At 38.5% G+C, this 15919-nt stretch overlaps 1 protein-coding gene across 3 annotated transcripts in view; it reads left to right on the forward strand.

Moving 5' to 3' along the window:
* The window catches only part of LOC133622412 (fibroblast growth factor 14-like), a 178775-nt gene that overhangs the window by 79997 nt on the left and 82859 nt on the right, over positions 1 to 15919 (forward strand). The window lies entirely within an intron of this gene.

Genomic DNA, 15919 nt, shown 5'->3' on the forward strand with positions numbered 1-15919 from the left:
TAAAAAAAATTAAACTCCACCAGGTCCATCAACCAATCCAGCCTTCTTCTTCCGCTTATCCGAGGTTGGGTCGCGGGGGCAGTAGCCTAAGCAAGGAAGCCCAGACTTCCCTCTCCCCAGCCACTTCGTCCAGCTCCTCCCGGGGGATCCCGAGGCGTTCCCAGGCCAGCCGGGAGACATAGTCTTCCCTAGTGATGGGTTGATGAGGTGTCATGAAGCGTTTCGACACATCGATACTGTGTCACTAAATACTGACATTTGCTGGACATTAAAAATCCCTACAGGCAACCGAATGGACCGACTCAACTGACACTGATTTTATGACCTAGTATATATAATAATATAAATCAAGTCATTCTATTTCATTTAGGATTATTTCATATCTTCATTTAAATAAAAAAATATTTGTATCTTTTTTAGATACAGTCAATAAATAATGTGAACATTGGGGTCTTTAGGTTAATTAAAAGTATGCAAGCAAGTAATAACCTGTGATTAATCATGACTAATTCAAATTGTAAAGTGTGATTAATCTGGTTTTAAAAAATAACCATTTGACAGCATTAATTATGATATTATTATACAGTTGTCAATGCTTTTTATTATTAGATTTTTCTGGACAAATTGATGGATAACTATCAATAAGTATTTATTTCTATGTTTACAAAAAAATGTTAATAGTATATTTGTTGCATGAGCAGATATAAATGTTTAAAAGATATGCAATTTGATGCATTACAATTTTTTGTAAGTGTATCTTGTTTTTTATGTTGATTTAATAAAAAATAAAAATAAAACCAATAATACAAAAACCGATACCGATAATTTCCGATATTACATTTTAACAGATTTATCGGCTGATAATATCGGCAGGCCGATATTATCGGACATCTCTAGTGAACATGTATCATAACATGGAAATCTAAGAGAACATGTTGTGAATGAGGATGCTTGTGGGCTGGGAATTTTTATTTTTATTTTTTTTACGCATTTTTATAAAAAAAAAACAGTTTTTCCAACGTATTACATTTTAGACGATTTCTCTTCTTAGTTATTATTTCTCCGACTGTAGAAAAGACCCGCTCACAGGGCACAGAGGAGGCGTCAGTGCGACACAGTTCGCGTATCGGTCACATGACCGAAACAGCTCATGATCGGTCACGTGACTTTCTAAAAGCGGTACGCTCACAGACACAGGGTTTTGCTCTATGAGCTCGACGCATGCGCCGATGCATCGGTGTTGCCAGACCCATCACTAGTCTTCCCAACGTGTCCTGGGTCTTCCCCGTGGCCTCCTACCGGTCGGGCGTGCCCGAAACACCTCCCTAGGGAGGCGTTCGGGTGACATCCTGACCAGATGCCCGAACCACCTCATCTGGCTCCTCTCGATGTAGAGGAGCAGCGGCTCTACTTTGAGCTCCTCCCGGATGACAGAGCTTCTCACCCTATCTCTAACGGAGAGCCCCGCCACCCGGTGGAGGAAGCTAATTTTGGCCGCTTGTACCCGTGATCTTGTCCTTTCGGTCATAACCCAAAGCTCATGACCATAGGTGATGATGGGAACGTAGATCGACCGGTAAATTGAGAGCTTTGCCTTCCGGCTCAGCTCCTTCTTCACCACAACGGATCGATACAGCGTCCACAATATTGAAGACGCCGCACCGATCCGCCTGTCGATGTCACGATCCACTCTTCCCTCACTCGTGAACAAGACTCCGAGGTACTTGAACTCCTCCACTTGGGGCTTTTGCATTTTTTGTCATTTATTATACATGTTTTGCACGACAAACGATTAAATGTATCAAAGGTCAAGTGCGGGTGTTCAATTGATGACATGTGGGCCACCCATTAAATGTGGCTGTTTTTATTTGGCACAATTAAAAAAGCATAAAAAAAAGGAAAAATAGAGCTACACGTTGATACTAATAATGACCAAAAACACAAATATTTGTCTTTAACACTTTTTCCAAACAATGAATAATAATGAATACCGTTAACTTCTATACTTCTGGCTCCTCTCGATGTTGTCGTGCCTTATTTTGAGTTTGTTGGTGTTTTCCTGTGTGTAGTGCTTTAGTTCTTGTCTTGCGTTATTTTGGTGGCCTTTCCTGTTTTATTGGTGTTTTCCTGTAGCGGTTTCAGGTCTTCCTTTGAGCGCTATTCCCGCACCTGCTTTGTGTTAGCAAGCAAGGCTATTTACTAGGGATGTCAGATAATATCGGACTGCCGATATCGGCCGATAAATGCTTTAAAATGTAATATCGGAAATTATGGGTATCAGTTTTATAATTATCGGTATCTGTTTCAAAAAGTAAAATGTATGACTTTTTAAAACACCACTGTGTACATGGACGTAGGGAGAAGTACAGAGCGCCAATAAACCTTAAAGGCACTGCCTTTGCGTGCCGGCCCAGTCACATAATATCTACGGCTTTTCACACACACAATTAAAGGCAATGCATACTTGGTCAACAGCCATACAGGTCACACTGAGGGTGGCCGTATAAACAACTTTAACACTGTTACAAATATGCGCCACACTGTGAACCCACACCAAACAAGAATGACAAACACATTTCGGGAGAACATCCGCACCGTAACACAACAGAACAAATACCCAGTACCCCTTGCAGCACTAACTCTTCCGGGACGCTACAATATACACCGCCCGTTACCTCCTACTCCCCCACCTCAACTCCGCCCCCCCCCCAACCCCGCCCACCTCAACCTTCTCATGCTCTCTCAGGGAGAGCATGTCCCAAATTCCAAGCTGCTGTTTTGAGGCATGTTAAAAAAAAATTATGCACTTTGTGACTTCAATAATAAATATGGCAGTGCCATGTTGGCATTTTTTTCCATAACTTGAGTTGATTAATTTTGGAAAACCTTGTTACATTGTTTAATGCATCCAGCGGGGCATCACAACAAAATTAGGCATTATGATGTGTTAATTCCACGACTGTATATCGGTATTGGTTGATATCGGAATCGGTCCGAAACATTTTCTTTTTTCTAAGGGGGCGTAACCGAAAATATTCGAGAAGCACTGACTTAATCATACATTTGATTGTTTGTCATGTCAAACAAGTATATTTAATACGGGTCTCAAAATGATTTATTTTCAAATGAATCGCGATTCTTGCTTGTAGCGTTTTTTAATTGATTACAAAAATTCTAAAATTGTTTAAAAAAATAAATAAATATATATATATATATATATATATACATATACACAAACACTTTAAAAATGAGAAGTGCGGGATACTTCTTTTTTTGTTTGATAATTGTATTTAACAAAACCAGTTTTCTTTTAAGTAATATAGAAATTAATCAGAGCTGGTTGTCTAGTTTGAGGAATGTAGTTAATCAGGGAAGTGGCACCCAATGTTGTTAAAGTATTGATTTTGAATCAAGAATCGATTCTGAATCAAATCATTGCCCCCAAGAATCAAATCGAATCATGTGGTGCCCAAAAATTCACTGCCCTAATATTTAATGACACAATCTATAAATAAAGTGTTATTTAGTGTAACTACTGTACTAATGTTACATTTGCACATTCCCTTGATTCAGATTCATGTGCAGAAGCAAGGGGTGCATAAATTCCAATGGGGAACACGTCTCGCCAGAACACCGGCTATAGGAAACGTGTCTCCAGACGCTATTTCTTTTTTTTTCTTTTCTTTTTTTCGTTTTATGTCTTTTCTATATTGCACAGCCCTACTTCAGATTGAATGCAGTGCACTCAGCACGCCCCAAACGGTGAGTGTGCAGCAATGGACGCTAACCACCCTCAATCATCGCCATCTTGGGTACTTAGTAGAAGGGGAGGGATCGACTCCGGTGGTTGCAATTCACCGTTAAAAAGGAGAGAAGAAGAAGAGGACAAATATTGTGATTTTGGACAGCACTGTACAACCAGGGACTTAAGTACGCAGTGTAGTTTGGACTGGTAAGACCCGCATTCTTTAATATGCTTCAAAGTCCTGTTGGGAATGGAAGCATGTCATTTATCTAAGCCAAGTGCTGACCTCCATCAAGTCTTAAAATCAGGGGTGTCCACAGACTTTTTCAACGTGTACCAGCTAATACAAAAACAAAAAACTCAATCCATTCCGCCAGTGGTTCTCAAACTTTTTTCACCAAGTACCACCTCAGAAAACACTTGGCTCTCCAAATACCACCATAATGAACAGCATTAAAATACAGTAGCTTAGTAAGCCTAAGTAATCATTAAAACAAGGCAGAGATTTTATTTAACAAGTATGTTTAATATTTCTGGCCACTGTAGGGTTGGGCGATATTTTGAGTTTGTAAGATATATCGATACACTTTTGAACAAGATATGAATTATGAAAATATCGGAATATCTATATAATTTATTTCACGTTAAAATTACCAAACGCCGCTTATTTGTTGTGTTCCTGTTCTCCCACGCTCCCCCTCCATGGGCTACTAAACCCCTCCCCTTACCTTGCTTCCAAGATGTGCTTGCATGTATAAGAACATCCATGATTGGTTGGTTGTTTACTATGATGAGTCACGATTGGTTAGGGACAGGCCAATCAGAGGCAAGATAGGGCGTACGTGTGTGACAGTCCATTACATCGCCCACTGGGAATTAAAAAGTACCTGCCTGCAAATGTATTTTTTTATCTGAGTTTGATACATTTTGTATTATTTGCACAGCTACGTTATTTATTTTACGTAGAAATAATATTTTTCTATTTTATTTGTTATGTAATTCTGTGCTACTTAAACAGTTTATTTTCTGTGCTGTTAATACCCAACTTGACTAACTGGGTTAATAAAAGTGCCACTGACTGTTTACAGTACAGTTGTCATTCACTTCAATTTCACTGAATGTCACTCAAAAATGAATATCTTTATATTTATACTTTCACTGAAGAACATCTCGAGATATATATCGAATGTCGAGTTTAAGTAAAAATATATTGAGATATACTTTTTCGTCCATATTGCCCAGCCCTAACTGTAACATTACACGCAGTTTGAACAGTCACACTGTGTTTGAATATTTAATTAAGTGATTCTCTCTTCTATCACTAGATGTAGCCCCAGTTTGAGTACAGTAAAAAGTTACATATATTTGTAATAGACTTCAATACTTCAATGATTTATGAAGTCTGGACCACTCCTCATGCATCAGTCGGCGCTCCGACTAATCTACATGCAAGAGGATCCCCTGCTGGCCCCACTATGGACTGGACTCGCACTTTATTAACCGTGTCCACTCTCATCCATTGCACCGGTCACCCGGGGGGGTCCCCACATCAGTGGTCCCTTCCAGGGTTTCACGTTGTTCCCATTGCGACATTTGTGATTAAGGGCTATATAAGTAAACTTTGATTGATTGATTGATTGATTGATTGATTGATTGATTTCACCCCCATTTTTGTTTTGTTTTTTGTTTTTTTTGTAACTGTGTTTTTCAAATGTGCTGAAGGGCAACAAAAAAGAAAAAGAGCAGAAAGCCACAAATGGAAACCCCTGTCTTACATATTTTCTCATCTCGCTGCGTTTTATTCAAATCCCCCTTCTCATCATTAGATCTTTACATCCCTATACCTCCCTTTCTTGAAGCAAAGACGACAACGTTCTCCCCTCCATCATCTATCTACCACATTTCCCTTAACTCTAATCCTCCCTCTTTGCTTCTGATCTCTCCATCGCTCCCTCCAGCTCTTTCGCCCCCACCCCAACAAACACAAACACACACACACACACACAGCTGCGAGAGCTGTCGGCAAAATCTTGGCAACGTTCACCAGCTCGGTTCTGGGTGTTTGTGCGGAATTTGCCAACGTCTCAGACTGTCTTCCAGAGGTTTTGTGAAGGAAAGATTAGAAGTTGAGAGTAAACCTCAGTCCAATATTTTTGGGTTTATATATTTGACTTCGGGAATTGACTAACTTGAGCATGTATGTGTTGGAAAATGTTGAATGGCTTGGTTGTCTAAATGTTAGGGGTGTAACGGAACGTGTATTTGTATTGAACCGTTTCGGTACGGGGGTTTCGGTTCGGTTCGGAGGTGTACCGAAAAGCTAGAGCTTGAAGACCCTCCTGCCTCATTAAGATCTCCCGTTTGGGAACACTTTGGCTGTGCGATACAACAATGGAGGGTTTGCCGACATTTTTCAGCAGCTGCTTCTGACAACACGTCAAACATGTGTTGCACCTTTCCTGCTTCTGGCTCCCAGACCGTAGTCGGACACACTCCTCCAGGGCCGATGTATTCTCAGGGGCAACACCCTTCACTGTACCTGGCAGTGGGTCTCTACAGCTCCGGGCTCCAGGGTAAATGACGAGTCCGGCGATTAGTTGCAAATCGTGGCTTTATTGAGGTCTTGCACACAGCCAATCCAACAAAACACTAGCCACTCCACGCACTCACGCTACCGCTCCCTCACACACTCACATCACATGCTGTCACATATTAAAGGGCCACACACACACATACGCTACTTTCATAGCACATGCTAACCCTTTTGAAGCATCACCACCGTATTCAAGTTGCCTCTCCTCGGCGAGTCAGGCAGGGCTAAAGCAATAACAAATGTTTTTATAGCAGCAGATATAAGTCCATATTGCATTAAAAACTAGATTTTGACCCACTTCTATAGTGGAAAAACAATGAGCCCATATATCCTCTTACTGCCAAGTTAGCCAGGCTGGGGGGGGGGAAGAAAAGTTAATCTGAGGCTGAGTTGACTTGAAACTGTTTAATGTTGCACTTTTTATATGTAGAAAGTTTTGTCATTTTATTTAATCTGAGCAACAACTTGAGGCAGTTTAATGTTGATTAACGTTAAAATTTATTGGGGTGTTACCATTTAGTGGTCATAAATAAAGTTGATTTGATTTGATTTGAATTGTACGGAATATGAACTGTACTGTGAAATCTACTAATAAAAGTCTCAATCAATCAATCAAAAAAAAGCACTTTATATGTCGAAAGGTTTTGTTAAGAAATCATTCTGAGCCTTATCTTATTTAGTTTTTATTTTATATATGTTGACCACATTAACCCTGGCAATGGACCCTGTGTGTATATGTATGTTATGCCATTGTTTACAAATTTGGTAAATAAATAACCAAAACATTTATATTTTATTGTTTTCTTACTGTATCGAAAATTAACTGAACCGTGACCTCTAAACCGAGGTACGTACCGAACCGAAATTTTTGTGTACCGTTACACCCCTACTAAATGTCATTACTGTGATGGACGGATTGTCTGGGCAGCGTTCCCCTGACTATAAATCGGTGCATAATAATACGCAGGTGTGCACAATCAATAGTAGACAGACCACATTGGACAAAGACAAGCGTCAGCCTAAAGATGGGGTGTGCCGATGATGCGCCTTTTTCTTCAGTGTTGTTTCTGTCCGCACAGGAATGCCATTTCTGACATCGTAGTGACGCAGACGCGATGGTGTTGCCATGTGTCACACCCAAAATGTATGCAGGCTGCAATGAACAATGACAATATGACGTGTCACACCACTACGGCTGCACAAAGGAGCGGCGCGAATCACACCACTGTGTGTGTGTGTGTGTGTGTGTGTGTGTGTGTGTGTGTGTGTGTGTGTGTGTGTGTGTGTGTGTGTATGCGCGGATGGGGGAATACCCTTCTGCTGGAACACTGTGGAATCACGAGACTGTTGTCATGCCAACGTGCAGATGGGAATTTCCCTGGTAACAGACATTGTACGGCGATGCTGGGAAGAGCAGAGGAATAGCACCTTGGCGACTGTGGGAGGAAAGACGGCGTGAAGGGTTGTTTAAAAGAGATAACTGGATGTGAGACAGTTGAATGGACAAATGATGATTAGGTGCAGTTCCCCTGCGAACCATTATTGATTCCCTTTCATCCATTATACAGCGGGCATCGTCAATCCATCACCAAACTGTAATTGTGCTAAAAGAAAACAAAACAAAAAAAACGGTCTGGACATCGTGATTAAAATCTAAATTGAGTTCATTAATACCCCATTTGCCGTGATAAAGCTTGCACTTCACCTGTGGAAGCTCACCTCTTGTCTGGAATGCTTACACGGTTCTGGACTGTGATCCGCATGCTTGCTTTAGACTCACGGTCAGACATGACTGGGTGCTGCACATGCTTTTAATAAATTGCCAAAAACTGAAAGCGTGACCTTGGCAGCGTGCAAGGCTGCATATGGTTCTCTAGTTTGAAACCCATTTCAATTAGATAATCTTGCAACTGTCCCATTTTTTTATCTGGCTCAGACAGGTATTTTTCCTCCTAAGCAACCTTGTTCTTTTAACGTGCAATGGATATCAGTGTTTCCCAATTGATTGCAATCTATTTGTGGCGGTGGCACGGCGCAGGAGAATGACATTTGTATCTTTGGCCATGATATATTTATTACCGTATTTTCAAGACTACAAACCACGCTTTTTTTCCCTACGCTTTGCATCCTGCGGCTTATAAAACGGTGCAGCTAATTTATGGACTTTTTTTCGCTAACAGCCATTATGTTTTGTACTCAACAAATAGTTTTCATAGAACACCGACAGAGACACTGAAAAGGTCTGTTATTTATTGTGCTACGGCGCCATCTTTTAGACGAGTTTGCGCACTGCAGGTGGTGCGGTTTGAAAATGTACTGCCTGTTTCATGCCTTGAACCGGATTTAAAACCGTCCAAAGGATTCTTCATTCATCACTCCAAGCAACATTTGTAAGCTTTGCAATACAACTAAAACAATTCATACTTACTAAACCGTCCCATGTGTTATGTCTATAGGAGTGTTTTCATGCATATTTGTACGTGCTATAGTAATGTAATCAACCGTTGTTAGCATTAGCGAATATGCTAACACGATTATAAATGTCTGTGTTAGTATTATTAACGGCATTCGTTTTGTATTGTTTCAGTTTCGTAAATTTACCAGAATGTCACCTTGGAGTTATTGAGTCTGTTTAGTTGATTGGAGAGCTAGCTTCAGCAGCTAGTGGGTCCATAATGATTTTTCTTTTTTTTCCCATTTATTTATTTATTTATGGCAATGACATAAAAAAGTACAAAGTTGACAACACATAATAATATAAATTAATATAGTGCAAAAGGTAATGATGATGACTTCTGTTTTGTTTGATCAGCCATTTTACTACTGTGTGACAGGCACAGTTTGGAAGAAATGAAGGTATGCAAAAAAACATTTAAAAGTTCTTTCCTACCGGTAGATATCTGCGGCTTATAGTATAGATGCTTTTTTTTCCTTAGCTCGCCATCATAAAGAGAAGCCTGGCCTGTGTAAGAACCAGGACCATCCTTATAAATCAATGTGTACACAAATCAAATATCTTCATTAAATAACACTAATTGCATTATAAAGTTTTCAGAACAGGTTCTAGTTTTTTCCTCAATATTGTACAATATAAATCAACATACATGTCAGAATCACAATATGCAATTAAGTGCTAAAATAACCATTAGCAGCATAAATATGACCTATACAATTTGGTCAGTGCACTAAACGTGCTTGATTGATTGATTGATTGAGACTTTTATTAGTAGGTTGCACAGTGAAGTACATATTCTGTACAATTGACCACTAAATGGTAACACCCGAATACGTTTTTCAACTTGTTTAAGTCGGGGTCCACTTAAATTGATTCATGATGCAGTCATCACACAAGATAATCATCAGGGTGTATACATTGAATTATTTACATTATTTACAATTCGGGGTGTGGAGGGGGGGGGGGGGGGGGGTTAGGTTTGGTTGTTTTCATCAGTCATCAACAATTGAGAACAGAGAAATGGATAATGAAACAGAGTAGGTCTGACTTGGTAGGATATGTACAGCAAGTAGTGGACATAGAGAGAGAGAGAGAGATCAGAAGGCATAAGAAAAGTATCTACATTTGATTGTTTACATTTGATTATTAATAATCCGGGGAGGGTGTTAGTTTAGGGTTGAAGTTGCCTGGAGGTGTACTTTTATTGCGGCTTTGAAGGAGGATAGAGATGCCCTTTCTTTTATGCCTGTTGGGAGCGCATTCCACATTGATGTGGCATAGAAAGAGAATGAGTTAAGACCTTTGTTAGATCGGAATCTGGGTTTAACGTGGTTAGTGGAGCTCCCCCTGGTGTTGTGGTTATGGCTTATTATCAAATACAATCAAAAGTACATTCAATACACAATAGTTATCATTGGTCCAAGTCATATACCTTGTATATGGACGATTGAGAAATATGCCACAAAGACTGTTGCAATGAAACAATGGAAGATAGACTACCATATTTTTCGGACTATAAGTCAGTTTTTTTCATAGTTTGGCCGGGCTCCAGTGCGACTTGTATATGTATTTTTCCTTTTTCATTATGCATTTTCGGCAGGTGCGACTTATACTCCGGTGCGACTTATACTCCGAAAAATACGGTAATATATTTTCATAAACATGGACTCACCAACTCCGCATCTACAGTCACACACAGCTTAATGACAAAGAATCCGGCGCTGGGAGTCGGCTCTATAAAGTTAACAAATAGGCATTTAGTTTAGAACAGTGTTTTTCAACCTTTTTTGAGGCAAGGCACATTTTTCTCATTAAAATATCCGGAGGCACACCACCAGCAGAAAACATTAAAAAATGAAACTCGACCAGGTCGCCGTGCCTTATTTTGAGTTTGTTGGTGTTTTCCTGTGTAGTGTTTTAGTTCTTGTCTTGCGCTCCTATGTTGGTGTTTTCCTGTAGCAGTTTCATGTCTTCCTTTGAGCGCTATTCCGCACACCTGCTTTGTGTTAGCAAGCAAGACTATTTACATTGTTGCTATCCTTCTTTGTGTGGACATTGTTGATTGTCATGTCAAGAACAGATGTACTTTGTGGACGCTGTAAGTTTTGAGTTTGAGTTTATTTCGAACATGCAAGTATACAACGTGATACATCACAATCTCCAGTTTCTCTTTTCAACATGTTCGAAAAGGAGTAGGAAGAAGCAGAGCTTATTTAATCCTACCCCTTTTCTTTTACATAACAGTTGCTAAAACTTTTGTTCACTTCCTGTTCTCAATTTATTCACAATATACTCCATAAGTAATCACAATAAAATAAGTAAATAAATAATAATTGGTGAAGTAAGTTACATTTCATATGTTGAGATAAGTAAGATTATTTTGTGAGTGAAAGAATGAAAGAATGGATGAGTTAAATAAAATCAGAATGTTTATCATGGTTCTTCTTCTTTGTACTTTGTAAACACTTTAAGTTTGAAGAGTTTCTTGAAGTGGATCATATTAGTACATTGTTTGATTGCTTTGCTTAATCCATTCCATAATTTAATTCCACATACTGATATACTGAAGGTCTTAAGTGTTGTACATGCATACAAATGTTTTAAATTACATTTCTCCCTAAGATTATATTTCTCCTCTTTTTTTGAGAAGAATTATTGTATATTCTTGGGTAGCAGGTTATAGTTTGCTTTGTGTATAATTTTAGCTGTTTGCAAATTCACTATGTCGTAGAATTTCAGTATCTTTGATTCAATAAATAAAGGATTTGTGTGTTCTCTATATCCAACATTATGTATTATTCTAACTGATCTTTTTTGTAACACCGTTAATGAATGAAGTGTACTTTTGTAATTATTTCCCCATATTTCTGCACAATAACTCAGATATGGTAACACTAGTGAGCAGTAGAGAATATGAAGTGATTTTTTGTCTAGAACATGTTTTGCTTTATTCATTATTGACGTGTTTCTTGCTACTTTATGTTGTATATTTTTTACGTGAGATTTCCAGTTCAACTTATCATCAATCATTATACCTAGAAATTTGGTTTCATTTACTCTTTCAATTTTTATTCCGTCTATTTGTATTTGTGTTTGACTTTCTCTTCTACTGTTACCAAATAGCATTATTTTAGTTTTACTGAGATTCAACGATAGTCTGTTTTTGTCAAACCATCTTTTTAATTTGTTAATTTCTTCTGTTATTATTTGTAGTATCTTCTGTGTGTTCTCTCCTGAACAAAACGCTGTTGTATCATCTGCAAATAATACTAACTTTAAATCTTTTGTAACTTTACAAATGTCATTTATATATAGATTGAATAATTTAGGTCCTAGTATTGATCCCTGAGGTACACCACAGGATATATTTAGCGTTGTAGAGGTGTGTTCGCCTAGCTTCACGTATTGTTTCCTGTTCATTAGATAACTTCTTATCCAGTTTAAGACTAACCCTCTGATGCCATATCGTTCTAGTTTTTTGATTAAAATATTGTGATTAATTGTGTCAAATGCTTTAGTTAGATCCATAAAAACTGCCGCCGCACATTTTTTATTATCTATAGCATTGGTAATTTCTTCTGTAATTTCAATTAAAGCCATCGAAGTTGAAACATTAGCTCTGTATCCATATTGATTTTCTTCGAGTATTCTATTTTTATTTATGAAACTCTCTAATCTGTTATTGAACAGTTTTTCAATGATTTTAGAAAATTGTGGAAGTAAGGAAACAGGTCTATAGTTTGTAAATTGATGTTTGTCGCCAGTCTTGTAAATTGGTGCAACTTTAGCTATTTTCATTTTGTTTGGAAATGTACCTGTTTGAAATGATAGGTTACTAATATACATTAATGGTCCTGAGATCTCTTCAATAACCTTTTTTATCGTTTCCATATCAATTTCATTACAATCAGTTGAAGTCTTAGATTTACATTGTTTCACAATTGTAACTATTTCCTCCTGTGTCACATTACTGAGGAACATGGAGTTGGGATTTCGCTCTATGGTTTCATTATAGTCCTCAATTGAAACTGGGTCTGGAATCCTTTCTTCCAATTTTGGTCCAATATTTACAAAATAATTATTGAAGCTTTCAACTACTTCCTTTATGTTGTCATTTTTTTTATTTCTGTCTAAGAAGTATTGAGGGTAGTCCCTCTTAGTGCCATTTTTAATAATGCTATTGAGGATGCCCCATGTTGCTCTCATATTAGTTTTGTTCTTGTCCAATAATTCACTGTAATATTCTTTTCTACATAATCGTAGTATGTATGTTAACTTGTTTTTATACTTTTTGTACTTAATTTCTGCCTCTGTAGTTCTTTGTGCTATAAATTTCCTATATAGTGTATTCTTCTTTTTTGCTATCGTCCAGCATTCTGTATCTGTTTACTTTGTAGCCAGTTCAGTTGTACTTTCGTTTTGCATAGCCATTGCCTTTCCCTTTCCCTTTTGTTAATTTTTGGTTTTGAGCATTACATACCTTTTACCTGCACACTGCCTCCCTATGTGGTCTGCATATTGGGATTACAACAAACTATCCTTGTCTCACCCGACACATTCCGACTTTTACAAAGCAATTAACTACCTGCTGCCACCTACTGACATGGAGTATTACATGGTTACCCTGCCGAGTTTTACACAGCACAGGCACTAAGCAACGGCACATTTGCAGATTATAATTATTGATTTGCAAGAAGAAAAATTGGGACCAATTAGGTGAAGTTCCATAATTTCCCACAGCACACCAGACAATATCTCACGGCACACTAGTGTGCCGCGGCACAGTGGTTGAAAAGCACTGGTTTAGAATCCCGTCAGCACAATATTTCGGGTGAAAACGAGAATAAAAACCTACCTCGAGCAGAAATACAATCTGTCTCCCCTCATGTCCTGCTACCTTATAAGCACAGCTGATTGGACCGCGGCGGTCACGTGACTCGGGAGAGCTGCACAAAGAGTAATACTGAGCAAGAGCCTAATTGTCTCCGCAAAAGTATGTATTTGACACCTGCGTTACACCAGCAAGCCGTGTGTTGTGCCTCGGTGTGCATTGTTTACACAACGTGCGGTGCGCTACTTATGTCCGTCCGTGCAGTGCGCTACTTAATATGTTCGTGTGAAAACTCGTTCGGTACACCTCCGAACCGAACCCCTCGTAACGAAACGGTTCAATACAAATACACGTACCGTTACACCCTTATTATAACGCCATAATGAAATTTCTCCTGTTGCTAGTCGATTTCTTTTAATATCACAAACGAGAGAGAGAGAGACGCCTGTTCTTAGATAGTGTTAAGTGGAGCGCTACGTGCGTCCATGTCAGCATCTTTAAAAATCTCCTCACTAGATTTGTCGCAAGCTGCAACAGTGACTCCTCCTGCTCGCTTGTCTTATTCTCTGGTAGATATACTTGCCAACCCTCCCGGATTTTCCGGGAGACTCCCGAAATTCAGCGCCTCTCCCGAAAACCTCCCGGGACAAATTATCTCCCGAAATTCAGGCTTTCCCACAATATAAACAGTGTGCCTGCCCAATGACGTTATAACTGTAGAATGATCGAGGACAAGTTTTTGGTTCCTTATGTGGGTTTATTGTTAGGCAGTTTCATTAACGTCCTCCCAGCGCGGTAACAACACACAACAGCAGTCACGTTTTGGTCTACCGTAAAGCAGTTCGTCTGCCGTAAACAGCAATGTTGTGACACTCTTAAACAGGACAATACTGCCATCTAGTGCATTTGATGAAAGCATTTTTGTGCGTGCCACACAGCAATGCATCATCAGAGAGGGTGTTCAGCATGATTAGAAAAATAGTGACAGAGAATAGAACAAGGATGGACAATTCAACCCTTAACTCAACAAGTATATGTGTAAATAAATGAACACTGAAATTCAAGTATTTCTTTTATATATATATATATATATATATATATATATATATATATATATATATATATATATATATATATATATATATATATATATATATATATATATATATATATCCATCCATCCATTTTCTACCGCTTATTCCCTTTGGGGTATATTTATAGCTAGAATTCACTGAAAGTCAAGTATTTCATATATATATATATATATATATATGAAATACTTGACTTGGTGAATTCTTGCTGTAAATATACTCCTCCCCTCTTAGCCACACCCCCTCCCCCAGCCTCCCAAAATCGGAGGTCTCAAGGTTGGCAAGTATGCTGGTAGACCTATGCGCAAATGAGGTAAAATCATGATGCATAAGCCACCTAGGGTTAAACTATTTTATCGTTTTCTAATCGAAATTGCGATTTCAAAAACCGCTATCATGTGGTCGCCAAAGCTACGTTTTTTGGCAATGCTCCTGACTAACCCAAGATGAAGTAAAATGAAGTGAATTTTATATATATATATATATATATATATGAAACAGGCCTGTAGAGATGAAATAGTCTTGTGATTTTTTTTCCCCACACATACATATATATATATATATATATATATATATATAGATAGCGCTTTTCTCTAGTGACTCAAAGCGCTTTACATAGTGAAAACCCAATATCTAAGTTACATTTAAACTAGTGTGGGTGGCACTGGGAGCAGGTGGGTAAGTGTCTTGCCCAAGGACACAACGGCAGTTGCTGGCACGGCCACTCTACCAACCGAGCTATATCTGTTTTGTCAGCTATTTTACACATACATGCCGTCTCCCTACTACTGATGCCGCCCTAAGTCAACCTAATCAACCATAAAAATCAGACCATGGCAAAGTTGAGAGCGACAACATACATGTCGTGATAGCAACGTAGCATACTGACAAAGGTGGCCAGCTGGTCTGTATCCGATCTGTGGACTGAATTGTTAGCTATTTATTTACGATTTTGAATGCATAAAAAAGTCAAACATATGTGTTGTTGACTTACAAAATAATTGTGAATAAACAGCTTATCTTTTTAAAATGTTTGCGTATTTCCAGTCAAGAGTGCAGAAGCGTTCCTCCTCTGAGGTCAATCTACGGAAATTGCCAAAGGTATTTGGGGTGGAATATTCAAAATGGCTAATTGAATTTGTTGGATTTTGTGATGTTTAAACTGTATTTTCACATACTTTGCTAATTATAAATACAATTGGAT

The sequence above is a fragment of the Nerophis lumbriciformis genome, linkage group LG23 (genome assembly GCF_033978685.3).
Source record: "Nerophis lumbriciformis linkage group LG23, RoL_Nlum_v2.1, whole genome shotgun sequence".
Lineage (NCBI taxonomy): Eukaryota > Metazoa > Chordata > Actinopteri > Syngnathiformes > Syngnathidae > Nerophis > Nerophis lumbriciformis.